The sequence below is a fragment of the Zerene cesonia genome, chromosome 25 (assembly GCF_012273895.1).
Source record: "Zerene cesonia ecotype Mississippi chromosome 25, Zerene_cesonia_1.1, whole genome shotgun sequence".
Classification (NCBI taxonomy): domain Eukaryota; kingdom Metazoa; phylum Arthropoda; class Insecta; order Lepidoptera; family Pieridae; genus Zerene; species Zerene cesonia.
This window is the reverse complement of record NC_052126.1, coordinates 639,921-645,495: the sequence shown is the minus strand read 5'-3', so window position 1 is coordinate 645,495 and position 5,575 is coordinate 639,921.

Sequence of the window (5,575 nt, the reverse complement as noted above, 5' to 3'; positions counted from 1 at the left end):
AGAATCAGACAACATCTATTTTTCATACCCCTAAATGATAAGAGTAAGGCAGAACAGCGTTTGCCGGGTGCAGCTAGTTATATTATAGAAAGTGGTAACATTTTAAATGACCCAACTCGATTCGACTGTATTTTGTTTTTAAGTTAATGTAAGAAAATGTTCACAATTTGACAAATATTTATTTTAGAATGTGAGAGTCGAGCACGCTTCGGCACGAATTGAGCAGCTCGCATCGCGGAAGTTTCATACCCGTACACAAGACCGGTATGAAATAATAGCATGCTATTGTGATTGGTACGGTGAGTGGGGGAGCGGAGGCCCGTTTTCTTTTCCTTACCCTTCCCCGTCTATTTCTTCTTGCAAGTCGTCGATCATTTCCTTATTCCTTTCCCCTTAAAAGTGGGTAGCGCATTTGCAGAGGCACTACATCTATGGATGTTCGTGGGTGGTGATCGCGGAGGTGATCGCATACCATCAGGCGAACCGGATCAATTGTTCGTTTATGGCAAAAAAAAAAAATGTCAACTCTTTTAAGGTATGCATTTAGCATACCTGAAATAGTATATATTCTTCAAAGCTTAAGAACCGCTTCCTTGGTACAGTGGTTAACGCGTGACCATAGAACCGAGGGATCCGGGGCTCAATTCCCGGTGGAAAATGTCTCGGTTTGGCAGTTCACAGAAGGCTGATCACCTACTTGTCCGTAAAGAAAATCGATCAGTGAAACAGATGTACATCATCTGCCCCATATCCAACTAGGGGACACGGGACTTGACTTAAAAGCTTAAAAAACATTAGCGTTTAAGTGTTCAGTAGAAAACCGTACATAAAAAAAATAGAATGACTCCCCAAAAAACCTAAACCAAAAAGAACATAACAATAAAAAGAAAAAAACTCGAGACTAATCCGCCACAGAATCCTTTTTTGACAGCGCCGAGGCTGAGACAGATTAAAAACGCGCCACGTCGCAGTAAAAAAACAGCACAGATAATGAACACAACAGCCGAGTTGACCTATATTCCACGACCTCCAGATATGCAATAACTGGCCGCAGAGGTGGCAACGATCTCGTGATGTGTCACCTGTCAATGTCAAATTCATTTGCAATTGAAGGTAGCCTTTTGGGTTGTAGTTTTATAATTGATTTTTAGAAAAATGTTTTTATTTTAATATTTGAACTTACATGAAAGTTTAGATTTCTTTACGCATCACAAAAGAGAAGTAACTAATTTTTTTTTCTTTTATAATAATTTATTAAATTAAAATTTTTTGCTATGATTGCCTGATCTTATTCTAAATTTGGCGCGTAAATTGGCACCAAATATCAAATATAACCATACGTTTTACATAATATTATGTTATCTGTGGTGTTACTATGAGAATTAAACAAGGGCATTTTGTCATGAGGAACATATTAATGCCACTTATATAAAGTAGCTTTCAGCTTTAACTTAGACCTTTAATTTAATTGGCTGCAATTATATATGGGATGGTATGGGATCAAAGATAAAGAAAGAGCATTTTGTCTCTGTACGAAAATTTATAATATTATTTATTATGCCTGGCATATCAATTGATGATGTCAAATAACAAGATTTTAAAGCCGTTTTAAGAAACAAAATACGAGTATATGATGTAATATTTAAAAATATTACTAATTTTATAAAATATTTAAAATCACTACTAACCGTCTCGGTTAGCAAATTCAACAACCGACACTGTTGCACACGAATTTCTTATAACGAAATTTATCTTCAAATCTATCTCCATACGAATCCCAACACAACAACTCCACGTACATCAAATATGTCTATTGCCGAAAATCGCATTAAACAAATAATCATCGTTCCCATTTCAAACGGATGACTGGCGAAAGTGGGCCATATTCGGGACCCCTGTTATACAAAAGCAATGCAATATCAACCTTACACATTCTACATAGAATACATTTCGCGCCAGCTGGAAATTTAGGTTCTATTTCCTCGCCAAACTAAAGATTTAAATTATATAACATTTTGCATTTCCCGCGTTTATATTCGGTCAAGTATGATGTATGATTTTTGAATCATCAATTTATCAAATCAGGATGTCAGAACGATAAGTACGTGTTACAGGAATGAGGTACCTTTTTATATTATAGCCCCATGGCCCAATCGTTGAAATGAAAATATATGTATACTTCTATAGAATAAATGATGTTGAAGAGTTTGTTTGTTTGAGCGTGCTAATCTCAGGAACTACTGACCGATTTAAATTTTTTTTTTAACGTTGGTAGCTTCAGCTTCACACGTACGATGTACCATGGATTTCTTATATTTCTCATTTTTCTCATGCGGTTTAGGTTAAAGAAGAGACAGATAGACACACATAATTAATTTTCTATTGATATATTAGCAGCGATTTTTATATGTACAGAGTTATTTTGGATACAAAATATCACTATATAGTATAAAACGAAGTCGCTTTCTCTATCCCTATGATTCTATAAATGCTTAAATCTTTAAAACTACCAAACGGATTTAGATAGGGTTTTTTAATAGATGGAGTGATGACAAGAGGAAGTTTTATATGTATAACATCTGTTTAACTACTCCGAATTTAACGCGTGCGAAGCCGCAGGCAAAAGCTAGTAAATTATAATACAAGGAAAATTTCTAAGAATTACTTCCATTCTGTCACACGTCACACCCAGCGGCTAAGCTATTTGTCATGAGCCTAAACAAACATCTTACGAGACTATGTTTATATTAAGCTTGGAGTATGTTTAGATTGTCTGTGTTATGAGTCGTCCCATGTCCTGTACTGGGGTATGGGGCGGATGATACATCTGTTTTACTGAACTGTTTTTGAACAAGCTGGTGATCAGCCATCTGTGTCCTGCCAGACCGAGATATATTTTGTGCGTTCCCATCGGGAATCGAAGCCAGGACCTCTCGGTTCTATGCTCAAGCGTTAATCACTGTACCAAGGAGGCGGACGATGTGTGCTATAAAGTTACTTAAGTTGAATGATCGAAAGGGATCGTCGCAACACTAGTGGTTGATAAGTTAAGAACATTTTTTGACCTTACAATTGTGTATACTTATATACAGGATGTCCCGCTGGTGGTGTATTATACTCTATTGGAGTTACAGTTTTTCATACAAAATCAGATGAGATATTTTGTGTCGTTTTGTTATTAAGGATTTTTTACTTGATCAGCGTATGTAATACTCTAATACTGTAATACTGTAAGTTGCATGGAGAATAGTACAACACTGACGGGACACCCTGTATACCAACAAATAAAATTGAAGTGATAATATTAAATAAACTGCTTTTTAATAAAAACGTATGGAGACACGGCTCATATAACAAAAAAAAAAAAAAAATACGTCATTTCCAATTTTGTCTGTCGGTCTGTTTCTTCCGGTTATTCTGATTTAGACGAATTTTTCACTGGCAGATGACTGTTTCAATAAGACGTAACAAAGACTCCTTTTTGGATATTCCCACGATTAGAAATTAAAGACTTTTAAACGGATTTTGAACGCGATTCATCCTCTCTCTCTCTCTCTTATCAGCCTTTGTATGTCCACTGCTGGACGTAGGCCTCTCCTATGGCACGCCATTTGGCCCGATTAAAAGATTCTTGCTGCCAGTTTTTGCCTGCTACCTTTTGTATCACTCCATGTGTCACTCCATGTCATCACTCCACCGAGTCACAGGGCGCCCTACGCTACGTTTGCCGAGCCGTGGTCTCCACTCTGCAATACGAGTGCCCCAGCGGTTGTCTGTTCTGTTATACTACTAATATTATAAATGCGAAAGTTTGTAAGGATGTGCGTGTGTGTTTGTTGCTCTTTCACGCAAAAACTACTGAACCGATTGCAATGAAATTTTGTACGTAGATAGCTGGACAACAGGAGTAATATATAGGCTTTTTATCCCGATATTCTTACGGGATACGGAATTACGCGGGTGAAACCGCAGGGCGCAGCTAGTTATCATATAAAATATGCAATTTTTATAAACCATATGCATATTATTTGATCTTATGATATCATTTTATTGTTTTAGAATTCAGGTGATAGCAGTTTTAAGAAATCCACTTACGCATTATTTACTTTGACTATGTTTTTTTGAAGGTTTTCCTTATTTTTGTGACGAAATTTTTGAAAGCTTTTCCTTATAATTAAAGCGTTTCTTAATGGTCGATTTTCTAATCAATTGTGTTGGGTTTGTGGGAAAATAATAAAGGATTAATTTGACAAACTGAGATTTATTTATAACCCAGTTATATATACGTTTTGAAGGGAAACCAGAGTATAACCCAGTTAGGATAGGAAAACAGTTGACACAAAAGAGAGTATAATACGACCGAACAAAAAAGCAATATTACGACATAGACAGTAGCGCCAACTAGTGAGCTATTGAAACAACTAATGGACAATTCACATTGTTTGGTTTATACTTGTTCTAACAGATTGTTTATTGATGTTTAGTTTCATTAATATAAAAAGGGCAGTAATAATAAAAATAAATATGTTAGTAGGTCTACGTTAACTTCAGCAATACATGAGAAATTTTGAATGAATAGAAAAAATTCGATCACGAGGCGGGATTTGAGGCGATTTTTTTCTATTCTTTCAAAATTTCTCATTTATAAAGCATTTCAATGCTATAAAACTAAAAGTTAAATTCAGCAATATATACATATTATAAGGACGAAGCTTTTCATGAATTTATTCATAGCAAAGAAAAATTAGGAAAATCTTATTTTTTATCCTTTGTTTTATTATTTTTTGATAAAGTATAAGAAATATTTATTGTAGCATATTTCGAAAACGTTCCTTGATTTTTTTTTTGCAAAAAATTTTTTTACATGTAAATTTTTTTTATAATCCCGAGGAACCCTAAAAATAGATCGAAACACAGTGTTTTAAATGGTGCAAGCGATATTGTGTATTTAGAACGATACACACGTACAAGTGTGATTGTTGGACATTCTTGCGACGCTTACTCTCTGCGCTAGTGATGTGAATTATCGATAAAATGTCAAATGAATATTTTAATTATCTAATATTTAAGTCAATGCATTTAACAATAGAAATATTACAATAATGTTGTATCTCTACTAAACAAATCCATCAATAAAACAATCCATTCCTTGAATTGTTTTATTGACGTATTGAAAATAAACAATGTTACGAAGAAATTATAATAAACTATATACATATGTAATTGTTAAATCGGTATCGTATTAAAATTGTTATTTAATAAAAATTAAATCTTACTTAAAAAAATAAATAATTAAATTTAACTAAAAAAAAAGAAAAAAAAAGAGCCACGTCAACATACGCAACATATAAGAATCGACACCACATCACTATAATATCATCTACAGCACGGTTCCAAGAGTTAATCTTTTCCTGCGTAAACAACAAACGAAAGAACCGATAACAAGTCCCTCACACATTCACCGCGGTTCGTGACATTGTAAGCGATTTTTATTTTGTGTTCTAAACCGTTTCTTTTAAGCTTTATTAGTATTTCATGAAATGTAATTTAAAAGTGACTATATTTAACTCGCTAT